Below are 13,457 nucleotides of genomic sequence, written 5' to 3' on the forward strand. Positions count from 1 at the left end.
ATCAAACTCAAGTGATTTTTAACTCAGTGGAACCACATAAACCTTGAAGATCCTACTTCTCTCAGTTGATGAAGTATCCATGTACTTAATAAAAGAGTCTTATTGAAGCCAGCCCCAATGAGCTATTCAGACATCAGTGGATTATTCACAGCTTAATGGAAGACAACAGAGATAAATTATTGTGCTTACTTGCCCATTTTAATAGATTTTCATGTTTTTCAAGGCAAGAACCCCTGATTACCTGTCTTGTTCCAATTTAGATTAAAATGTTTCCTTTGACACTCTCTACAGCCCTTAAAATATTTTTGTTCTTTTCTGTGGTTCTTCCATTTTTTTTCCAATGTCCTTTTGTGATAGGAAAAATCAAAAGAGTTCATAGCATGCCAGTAACAGTATCACCAGTGCTGTCTTTGGATTTACAGTTTGATATATCTCATTTGTAAACTCCAGTGCCAATTCATTCTATCATTTTGCTACAGGTTACCATTGAGTTCTTATACTAGTAACACATATTTAACTCCTTAACAATATGATATCTGTGTGGTTACTTTTGTCAAGAAAATCTATTGTTTAAAAGTCCATCTCATCTTGTTCAACAAAGCCTATTTTTTATAAAATCTTTTTTGAATTACATTAAGTAGAATCCCATCTTTTAACTGTTTATTTTAATTCTATTAATTTACTGGAATTAGGCTAATCAATCCATATCACTCCATTTCCTCACCATGAATGGTGACAAAAAAAAAGGTGTTTTCAGTCTCCTATGGTTTCATTGTCACTGTAATAAAAAAAAAATAATTAAAATTAGGAGGCCAGATATTTCCTCAGCAAACAATTAAGTGTTACTGGAAACATCTTATGAGCCTGTAAGATATTTATCTGTTTTTGATGTTGTCTAATATCTTTCTCAGTTACTACTTAAGTAAGATCTTTCCTTTATTCCTATGTGATCCATGTATCTTATCCGGCTTCCTTCTAAAGACAGAGCAAAAGTATTAATTGAATAAATGTTCCTTTTCTACACTATTAATAATTTAACAATTCATATCTAGTTAAAAGGCCCGTTTCATTGCTATGATTCATTTCTTTTGCAGTGCATTAGAATTCCTCACTCTTATCTGTGCCACAAATGGATTTTTTTCCCCATTGTTATCAGTTTTCCTATATTTCAGGTGATTTTAGCTGCCTATCATTTTGTTTCAGTATTATTAACACAGGTTTTGTAAAGAGAAGTCATGCCTTACAAATTTGTTGTGTTTTTTTGGGAAGATTCAACATGTGCTAGGGAAATCTAGCTGATTTTGTCAACAAATTTTCTCAAAATGCTCCTACATAAAATAATAATAATTATAATAATAAATAATTTCAATAAGAACCAAAGTCTTTGCATAGGTAAATAATGGCCTAGAATGCAGAAAACAAGAGATTCAACTAAGGAGTCAATTTTCACAGTGCAAGAAGGCTATAAGTAGAGCTCTTCAGGGATTGGAGCTATGATTGGTAATTTCCAGATGAGATTTTGGTAATTTTCAGATTTCACAGATGAGACATTCCTTGGAAACTGTGACAGCATTTACTGATACCAAGCTAATCAGGAAAGCCTTACTATGAAAAATTAAAAAAGAGCACTATGAGACTAAATGAGTGGTGACTATAATGGAAGATGAAACTTAGTATTGATACATCCAATATTAACTAAATTGTAAATTTAAGTAATTGTAAATTAAGTAAATCTAAATTTTACACAGAGAGTAGATTGAGCTCTGAGCTGATTACTACTCTTATGAAATGACATCCTGGAATTACATAGTTCTGGTAAAAATGTCATCTTAGTACTATCTGATTTTGAGTGCTAAGAACTATTAAAAAACAAGCAAACAAACAAACAAACACAACAGAGAACAAAATGGAAACTGCTTCTTTCTTTTCCATGGAGGGTGCTGATCTGCAGCTGTGTTGCATCCTCCTTCCTCATTGCAGAAAGATATACTAGAACTGAAGAAGGTTCAGAAAAAGTTTAACAGAGGTGACCAGATACTTGAAATAGCTTCTGTACAGGAAACAGCTAAATAGATTAAGACTATTCAACAAGGAAATTATGTGCTAAAGGGGTACATGATAGAGGTCTATGAAATCATGAGAGCCATTGGTAGGGTAGTAAGTATGGTGTGATTTTGTCTTGCAAAACAAGGTTTGGGGACCTTAGATTTCAGACAGTTGATAGGAAGTGGTTCTTAACACAAGTAGATTATCTACAGCACCCCATGATGTGAGATCCTCTAAACGGTGACAGTTTAAATGTATTCAGGAGTGACAAGGAAAAAAAAAAAAAGGGAAGAAAAAAAAAGGTTATTAAAAAAAAACAGCAAAACAAGGCAAAAAAAAAAAAGGCAAACAAAATTGTTTCTTGTGTCTGAAGTTTGTGAATGAATGCTTGGAGAATCTGAGAGTACTCTTTTCTGATAAATGTATCATTAAATACACACACCTCTTTGCTGTTTCCCTATGAGTCTTCTTGTCATAGTCTTCATACTGGTCTACATGGAATGTTGATTTTAATAGGCAGGGCCCATCTTAAGGAATATTAATTTAAAATAAAACAAACAAACAAAAAAAGAAAACACATTGCAGTCCAGCTCTGCAATCTGAATCAAGTTTTGTGACAGTAATTGGTGCTACATTTTAAGTCTATCTAGAGCCTTCTTGCCTTCAGTTACCTTTAAATCAACTACAAACTGCTTCATTGGCTCTATTTTTTCTCCTAGCTCTGAGAATACCATAAAGTATAGGAATTAATTAACATCTTTGGTCCCTATTTTTCATAACTGTTGTCTTATCTAAAACCTATCCATAGTTTAACCAGTTTGATACCAACTGCAGCATTAGTCAATTCATCATTTATAAGATGACCTTAATCATAATATCACACCCAGTGTTAGATTTTATCAAAGTCAGTGAAACAGCTTTTCCCTAGTTTTCCATAAATCGGTTGCCCAGTCCTCATTTTAACCCTGCATGTCTTGGGGGGCTCTGATATAACCTGGAATCCATGTGCAAGGAAACCACAGCACAACCCTCATTTTAGAGACAGCATGGGAACCTACAGACATAAACATTTCACTCCTACCAGCACCAGCCCACTTCCTGGATCTTGGGTTTTAGCTTCTCACTAGTGCTGCCCTAAACTGTAATGCCAACCCCATCTCTCACCTAAATTTTGCTTACAAGCCTACAAAGCAATAGATCTGCCAAAGTGATTGACCTGAATAGAGGGCAGCTGAGTGGCCATCAAAGGAAGTTACATAATTTGTCCTCCAGCTGGCATTTGCTGACAATGTATAGGCCCCAGTGGGTAGCCTCCATTAACAAGATGTGTTCGTGATCTATGGGTCAGTTGTCTTGGGAGACCCCCTGGGAACTGAAAAAGAGATGCTTAGGAGGTCCATGCAGATTCAGGCCCTTTAAGTTCACCACTTAAAAACATTCAAGGATTTTTTTTTTTCACATTTTTTATTTTTTCTATTTCCTTGTCTGAGGCTGATAATGCCTCTACTGCTCTTTCTGTACTAATATTCTATTTTTTTTTCTTTCCAAGGACTCTTCCTTGAATTATACACCTTTTCCAGTTCTTTGTATGTCTTGAACCCTAGCCCATCTCCAGGCCCAGCTGTTTACTTAACAGTTCCTATCACATACACTATAACCCACTTTGAGTCACTGAAACCCAACTGTATTTCTTGTATGATGTGGTGATCATATCTGTTTCAGAAATCAACATTGGCTTGATGTCTCCAGGACTCCAGATATTCCTGAAGATCTTACCAAATCTAAATAAAAAATAAATTAATAATAATAATCATCATCAGACAAAAAAAAATAAAAAACACAAAACTTTTCATCAGTTTCTGTAAAGAAAACTTAATTGAAAGTAGAATTATCTCTATTGTAGGCCAAAGACCCACGACCATTAAGATCTCTGACCTTCATTATAATCCTGTGGATGAGTAGGCTATGCTCTTCAGCTCTGTTACCCTTATAAACCACCTATTAATACTTGCTAGAAAATAAAATAAAAAGTCATTATATGCCTGCTGGTTCCTGGTTTTAACCTAGTCATGTGAGCTTTGCAGGGTTCAAGTTTAAAACTAATACATCTATTCTTCCTGTTCTGAATACTTTCACTTTACCAGCAATGCAGTGATGACTCACAAGAACTAATTTTGTTAACTCCTTCAAATAGAGTTCATGTGCCTTTTTTGAATCTAACAAACTCTTTTGTTTTGTTTTGTTTTGTTTTGTTTTTTCTTCTTTCTCTAATAAAATGATACATGCTTGCAATAAACCCAGGAGGTTAATTCCTAGCTCAGTGAATTAAGGTCCAGAAAGAAGGAGCATGAGAGCTTGCATACCAGTTTTTCAAGTATTTGTGGATTTTGAAACTGGTGGGCTGCCATTGTGTGTGTCATGATTCTTCTATAATAACTGAAAAAGCTTCTTGTTTACCTGAAGAACAAGGGCTTTGCAGTTGTTGTTCCCTGGGTAGAATTGCTACATTAGCTTTCTTTTGAAATTGCAATCAAGAGTAGCTTAAAGGAGTGATACCAACAGTCCTGCAAAGGCTGTAGGCGAAGCCAGTTCACCTGTGATGGAGAATGTGTGCAGCAAGGATGAGGCCAGTAGAAAATACAGATTCAGAGAAAGAAATCATGGCATGCTCTACAGTGCAGTAGAAAACACAGATTCAGAGAAAGAAACATGGGGTTAGCAGCACACCACCAGCAACAGTGGGAGCATCTCCCAAGAATCCCAAGCATCCCTGAACCAATACCATATTTTACTTCTTTAACAGAAAGCAAGTTATTAGTGAAGTTGTTGATCTTTGTAGGACTCTGTGGCATGTTGTGAAGGATGGCTATAATATACATGGTCTGGATCTATTATATTTAGCAAGTCCTTGATGATTTTTAGTCTCCTGATTTTCAGGACTCAGACACACTAACAGATATAAAGATAGTGTTTTCAGGATATTAGGGCAAGATATGCAGCTGCTTGGAAAGCTTTCAGACATGTTTTTGTGCTAAGGACATACATTTATTTGAGCACTTCTATACATGTGATTGCACAGCTTCTGAACAGAGAAAGCCTGCAGCACACAGTAAAAGAATAGCAGAAGATGGGTGCTAACAACATTAACGAGTTACATAGTCCATAGAATAGCTCAAAGACATTAGTTATAAAGTGTGACAGAGATGAGACTCTGTATTGACTGTGGTATATCTGATGCCATGATTGTCTTTTGTGGGTGTTGAACCATTTTAATGTCCTTACTGAAGTATCAGAAGGCTGACCTGGGGCTTGTCTCTTGCATGGTCTACAACAACTTTAACAGGGAATAATATTGTAAGGGTAACTAACTCCCATGGGAAATGAACTGAGAGGCTAATCTGCTTTCTAAGGTGCCTCTTTCCTTTTACTGTACGTTAAATCAGCTCTTAATCGTAGGAGTTTATTGTGAAAACATTTGATATGTGTTTCCCAGCCTTGTTGTCAGGATCCTGAGAGCACCAATGCCTGTGCAGTCTTTCTTTCTCTGAGGTGTTCGACCAGCTGTGGTGAAGGCCAGTTCTGATATAGTGCAGCCACGTAATCTGGGTTCATTGCTGTGAAGAGAGTTGTGTGAGATCACTGTGAGAAGCTATGACGGAGACCTCAGCTGGCTCAGGAGCTGAATTTCAGTTCAGGCCCTTGCCCCTGGTCCTTTTCTGAGCATAGGTTTGCCTGTGTCTGGCTGTGTGCTTGGTTGTGTATCATGCTGACTTGATTTTCTTGCTTGACCTCAGAACTACCTTATCGCATTGAACTTGTTCAGTGATCACTGGACTATTGGTTGATTCTAGTTACTGCCAGAAGACTTTTTCTGCTCTTGGGTACTGTGGGACTGTCTGTCCTTTCAGTCAAGCTACTACTCCATCTGCTTTCCTCCCAGCTTGCCTTCTTCTGCAGAGCAGCCCACTTTTTCTGCTCCTCGATAATATCTTGCAAGAACACTCTACCAAGTCCCAGAAGCAGCCATTTGTCAAAAGAAAAGTCTTTAGTGACATGATAAATGACAGTATAATATATATAATAATATAATATATATATATATGAACTAATAAAAAATAAAAAGAAAATGCAAAGGACTTTGTTGTTGTTGTTGTATGTTAATCCTATACCATCAATCATATTGAATAAACAATTCATGGAAGGCAGTTGTGAAGGCCCTGAGGAATTGCTATGCTCAAGAAACATACTTATTATTCAACTCTTCACTCTTCTTTTACAATCTGAGCCTGAATCCAGCTCTAGTTCTTCTTCATTCAAAACACAATAGCCTACTTCTGGTTAACTTCTGTAAAGATATTTGTCTTGATCTTTGTTCTTTCTAGCATCCAGCAGAAGATTTAGGTTTTGGAAATTGTACTGCGTAGAAATCAAATGTTAAACTTCTTAACAGGGACCTGTAGCAGAAACATAGTTCACTCTGTTGAAATGTTATAAGAATGTAACAGTTAACTGTTCTTGAGTCCTTGCTGTTATCCTATATTATTTTAACCATAATGATAAGCATAAGCAGGCAACCAGTATTTAGCACAAAACTTTGTCTCACTACATCTTCCTAATACTTTTCCTATTCAGTGGACCTTGTAAGATCTACAAATAAAGCTAGCTTTTCAAACTGCCTGTGTTGAACACTCACATTCAGCCCAAAACCATCTTTACTATACTGAATGGTACCTGCAGTGGCTAGAGAAACAGCTGTAAAACATTTACCTGTATCAAATACAACACCCATCTCATCCTGAATTTATGTCTGTTATGCTGGTTGGCGAAACCTTTACTAAAACTGCAAGCTTATAATTTTCAATAAGTCAGTGATCCTGAGAATTCAATAGATGTGAATTACAAACTGGGAATAAGTTCATTGAACATATCCACCTCTGTTGGTTCAAGCTTTGCTTTTACTGGTCTTGTAGAACTCAGTAGAAGTTAAGTTTCTACCTTATCTTACACTGTCACCTCACACCTTTTTCAAAATCCTAGGCACTTAGCTATGGCCAGGATATTTCATTCCTCCCTAAATCCTTAGGTTGGATATTAGTGCCCACCAGTTTTATAGCATTATAAAGTGAGACTGGGTAGCTAATAACACAGTACTGGAATAAAGGCGCATGTTATTGGAATAAAAGCTGGTGCAAACAGGAGTGGGGGAGTCATGGTTTCTTCTGTGGCAGTTATGACTAATAGATGCAAATTGAGAGCAAAGATTAGGAACAGTGATGCAGTTAATGCTGGCAGAATAGGTACTGAAGAATTTGATTTTGCAGGCATCCTGCAAGTCATGCAGAGCTAAGATGGGGGTTGAAACCACCAGGACAAACACTTTGTACTTGTTTCTGGTTAAAAGTAGATATATACTTTGATTTCAGGTTCAGGAGAAAGAGGATACAGGTATTCCAGACCCAACTTTCATCCAATTTCTGCATGTCCAGCAATAACCTTAAGAAATAAATCACTTCTATTCTTAAACTTAATCACAAAATTGGGGGGAGGGGGATGGAACAGAAGTAAGAATAATACAAAATACAGCTATTGCACCAATTTTTCCTCATCTCATCTCCCCAACAGTATTACCAATACAGATTTTGCCTTCAGACTTATTAACAGCATACGATAACCCAGGACTCAACTGTAAGGTACTAGTCCTTGCCAGGTCCAGCTCAAATCCCAGTTTGCCAGTTAGCATACCTTGACAATATAATGCAGTAAATTCTCATTTTGGCTTAATCCCAACCTTTTCCCTTATCTTAACTGCATACTAGCATGCTGAAATAGCCACAGAACTATCTCCAAATGATGCTCATTAGAGACTTCTTCCTATGGATGAGACTACTGTTACCAGAACAAAAAAAAAATAAAAATAAATCAGGATTATGATAACAGATTATGATAACAGAGACTATAGAGTGGGATAATGGCTTTATCTTTCCTGCCAGGTCTGTAGAACTAGAATTGTAGCTGTTTTTCATCTGAATGAGAAGTTAAGGTTAGTTCTGCAAGGAAAGGGACCATAGCTCTATTGAAAAGGTAAAGTCTGAGCTAATTTTATCTTATATATACCAATATTAAGAACAGCAGGGACTGAAGTCTTTTAACATGTATTTTGCAGAGGCAGAATGAGATTGAATGTTGTTAGGAAAAAAAATACTTCTTTTGAGTCTTTAGCTATGGTGGTTGCATTGAGGATTTACTGTTCTAATGAGGGTTAGGAATAGAAATAAGTTAAAGGTAAGAGAAACACATGAAGAAATTGAGTTTGTTGCTAGACCAAGAAGGGTATACAGGGCCAAGTGGCTCTGCTGAGGAGTTTATGGACCCGTAAAGCAAAGCTGAGAGAAATATTTGAAATTTGAAAAACCCTAATTCCCACACCATTTGCCTGGGTAAATGGTTTTATATTTTATTTGAAAATGCTTCTCATAAATCTAGGATGGACACCGTAATGATTGTAAGGCAGCATAACAGTTAATAAGTGACTGACAAAAGCTAATTGCTGCATCCTGTATGGACTAAAACAAATCCTGTCATTTAGAGGAAAATTGTTTTTAATGCTAGAGGAAGGACTGGTGTCTTGGTTAGAGAATGGAACAGAAGATGCCAAAAATCTGTTTATAGTGGATCTGAAAATACAAATATCACAGGGTTAGGGTAGGATTTTATCAATAAAGGTGAGTGGGTTTTCAGTAAATCTGAGGCAGGCTTAAGTTATAGATCCTTACTTATAGCAACACATATGCTTGTATTATAGATCAGGAACTGTAACTCAGGACCTCTAGAACTAAGCTGATCACAATATAGTTCAGGATGAAGAATATATCAGAATATATCAGTATGAAGATGAAGGATAGTTTTGGAAAGTCTAATATCTGATATTGATGTGGACATTGGTTGCTGGTAAAAGTAGGTTATATATTCTTTTTTTTCTTTTTTTCTTCTTCCATTTTTTTTTTTTTTTTTTTTTTTTACAAACAGCCCACATCTCTAGTAGTTCCTGATCACAGATCACAGAATCATCTAGGTTGGAAGAGACCTCCAAGATCACCGAGTCCAACCTCTGACCTAACACTAACAAGTCCTCCACTAAACCATATCACTAAGCTCTACATCTAAACGTCTTTTAAAGACATTCAGGGATGGTGACTCAACCACTTCCCTGGGCAGCCTATTCCAATGCCTAACAACCCTTTCAGTAAAGAAGTTCTTTCTAATATCCAACCTAAACCTCTCCTGGCATAACTTTAGCCCATTCCCCCTCGTCCTGTCACCAGGCATGTGGGAGAATAGACCAACCCCCACCTCGCTACAGCCTCCTTTAATGTACCTGTGGAGTGCGATAAGGTCGCCCCTGAGCCTCCTCTTATCCAGGCTGAACAATCCCAGCTCCCTCAAACTGAAATAACATATTAACCAAACTTTAATAAGAGACTTGTTGGTTAGGTGCTTCTCTTTATTCATTCTAACCTGTTTGACTGTGCTAATCATACCCTCTCAGGCCTTCAAATCATGCATAATGAAGTGAAAAATTCAGTTCCTGCTTTCCAAAGATAAACTGCCTCCCAAATCTTTTTTGTCTTCTACAGCTACGGACCATGCCATGCATGAAGCAGGGGATATTTTTTATGTACATCCTTATATTATATACATATCTTTATTACTAAATACATGAATCTGTTTTTCATAACAATATGAGGATTGTCATAAAATATTTCATGGTCCAAAATAAATTTTGCCAAAACTTCTCACGTACATTAAACAATAGACTTTGCATGACCAATTCACCATATCAGCAGGGCTGCTCTCCACCTTCAGAATAAAAAATCAATACTCCAATCTTAATTCAAACCATATTATGTTTTCCATATCAGAGTTTTGTTTCTGGCTTTTCACAGATGCTTCATTGTGTTTTCTATTCATGAGTGAGTTCTTAAATGACATAACATATCCAGGAGATTTTCTAACCCAGAACGTATGCTTACTAAAAAATGCTCAATGTTCTTTTCCTTTATCATAATAAAATATTACACCGATCTTGGGATTCGTGGTCAAAATCAAGTTCTTTTTTTTTTTTTTCTGTTTCCTTTTTTTTCTTTTTTTTTTTTTCTATAGAAACTCAGTCTAAATTTTTACTTGAAAAAATGTCAATATAAAACATTATCTTTCACCTTATATGGTAAAGTATATATATATATGTATATTTTGTTCTATGCAAAAATATCAAGTTTTAAAATACTTCCTTCATTTCCCTATACTGTGTAATTAAAAACTGTTTTGGATTTATTATCTGTCTGTTTGGAAAAAGAAAAATCACGACATTGACGTTTGCATAATTGAGAGCTAGAGCTTTAGATTCTGAGATCTTAATTTGTGTTATCAATGTATCTTATGCTTAAAATGTTGACTTGCTTGCTTGCTTTAGCCCTCCTAAGACACAAAGGGTGCTTCTTTATTTCTTTTTGCCTCTGAGTGTGATAAGGTTCAGTTATAGTTGGGGTCTTTTCGGCTGTTACTGATGTACAGTCTCTTTTTTTGAGATCACTTAGTAAAACATACAGCCCTGTTAAACTTAATAAATAAACCTTTTCCTATCAAAGCCTTAGCCTTAAAAGTTCTTTAGAAACAAAAGCATAGAAATACATCTTATGAATATTTATCCTGCATTTATTTCAACAAATACTTTTTTCAATTGTATTCAAATGAGATGAAGTTATTAACACTACTGCAGTCTAAATGTAAAAAGCTCTCTATTAAGAACAGCAACAACTATTGTCATAGTCTTCCCTTGTAAACTGTATTATCTCCACCAACTGCCCTATCTCTATATAGTCAATGTCTCTCCCGATTTTTATTTTAATCATTTTTGCAGTCAGTAACATGACAACAAACCTTTTTTTTTTTTTTTTTTTTTTGTGTATACAACTTTTTTCACATCATTGTATGTTTTCATTTAGGAAAGGCAGAATTTAACTCCCTAAATGCTAAACTAACAAGCAGCCTTCCTTTTCCTTAAACTTTGCCCATTTGGCACATGCTTAATCCATATAGATGAAGCATAAAGAACTCTGATCACAAATCTGTTCCACCACGTGGCTGGGATTGGTGCTGAGCCCTTACAAAGTCCCCTGTCTAAACAAAGCCTGTGCAAGTGTGTACAATTTTGTGCCAAGCTCAGCCAAGCCTAATCCAATCCTTCTTCCCCTCTACATAGCAGCACATAGCTACAGCCTCCTTCCCAATATCAGAGGACCTGAATACCATATACAGCCCAGGGAGTGATCATGAACTCCATGGAATAAATAAATAAATAAATAAATAAATGTGAAAATATTATTTTACAGGATGATTTGGCTGGTGTTGACCAAGCGTTTTGCATCTCTTCAGAAGTTGTGCTGAGAAAGAACTCTTAGTGAACTACTTGAGTCAGTCTAAGGTGTGTGTTTGCATGTCTGTGTGGGTCCCCTTCAGACTAAAGAACAAAGTGAGGTCTACCCGTGCTTCACAGAGGGTGTTTCAACGTGTATGCACGTTTGTGCACTAATTAAGAAAAGATGGAATGATTGCATTCTTAGTATTTCTCTGAAACAAAACCATTTTATGATTCTATGATTCTATGAAAGACATGAAATCCCTCTTAGCTCTTTGACAGCATGGAAATAATCACGTTAGGGACAATTTAGGCAATGGCGATGTTCAAAGACATGCTTTTCTCCTAATAATTTTTCTAACAGCTGCTTTGAGCTGGTCTCTTCCGTGTTATTTATTTTGGGTCCTCTTCTGAGGTGTTCAGCATCGCAACTACTGTTGAGAGACCAGATCTGAGTTTAAGTTTCAGGGGCCTAGAAGTTAGTTGCAACATGTAACTTTAATAGGATCTAACCTAACTATGACAATAAAAATAAATAAATAAATAAATAAATAAATAATTTAAAATAAAGTGTGCAAAGGATTACTTACTGATGTATTTACTTCCTTTAATGTCTATTGTCTTCTGAAAGATTTTTTTTTTCAGGTTTGTTTCCCTTATTCATGTGTAAATTCTCACTGAAGTTCCATCATAAAAAGGAGAGATCAATGTGACATGTATCTGCATCCCTTATATGTTCATTTTTAAAGTCTGACTAGGCAGTACTTACACCCTACAGGCATTTTCTTCCTAATAGAAGACATCTGTTGAATGTGTTACAGGGATCAGGACTCCATAAGGCTAACAGGAGTTTTTCTTTATTTAGTATGAAAAAAGCATGGCAGAAGCCCCTTGGCAATTCAAAATGCAAGAATATATCTGGACTGCTTCTCCAAATCCCTCACAGTATGTGAACTAATTTTGCAATTAGTAATGGTTTTTAGCTGCAGTTTATTTAAATAAACTCTTTTATTTGTCTCTAGACTTTTTAACAGGAGCAAAAAGACAAAATAGAGATGTGTGAACCATAAATTATTTAACATCTCAGGATTTTTTTATTTGCAATTTGGTTATCTATGCTTCCAAAATATTCCAGAAAAATTACCTCTGCTATTTCAGGTTACAGGTAGAAATAGTAGGGTAATCTTATATTGCCAGATGACTCCTCTCTTGACAAAACTCTTTTCCCCATCTCAAATCTTTTGCTTAATTTTGGGTCATAACGTGGAAAATCATCTCTGAATTGTTATTTAAATGAAACAGCGATTAATTAAGCTAGAGCCATCAAAGAAGGTAACAGGGAAGATCCTGCCCTTTAACTTGTATTTATTTCAAGGACCAAAGGGAAGTGATGAGAACTCTCTAATGCTGCCTTTCCTTCTCCATCTGGTGTGCTCTAGCGGCACACCACAGGGGACTGGTGTCTACTGTATTCTTTGTGAGCTGTTGAAGCTAAAATGTTCTGGAAAATAATGTTTGAAAGCAAATTTCATCATAAAAAGGTCATAAGTCTGTTATATTAAAGGCTCAGAGATATAGCTAAACTACAGTGACTTTGTAAATAATCTATTCTTTTATACCTAAGGGGAATTCATTTGACCAAGCTTAGCTCTCATGCAAGAAGTTTGTCAAGTTACCTTACTAAGACTGTGTCCAGTTCTGGGCTCTCCAGTACAAGAGACATAAGAGAGAGAGTCCAGCAAAGGGTCACAAGGATTGTTAGGGTACTGGAGCATTTTTCTTATGAGTAAAGGCAGAGAGAGCTGGGAGTCTGCAGCTTGGAGAAGAGAAGGCTCGGGGGAATCTTCATCAGTGTATATAAATACCTGAAGGGAAGGTGCAGAGAAGATGGAGCTAGGCTCTTTTCAGTGGTGCCCAGTGACAGGACAAGAGGCAATGGGCACAAACTGGAGCACAGGAATTTCCTTCTGAACATCAGGCAGCACTTCTGTGCTGT

The sequence above is a fragment of the Anser brachyrhynchus genome (genome assembly GCF_964034855.1).
Source record: "Anser brachyrhynchus genome assembly, chromosome: 3".
Lineage (NCBI taxonomy): Eukaryota > Metazoa > Chordata > Aves > Anseriformes > Anatidae > Anser > Anser brachyrhynchus.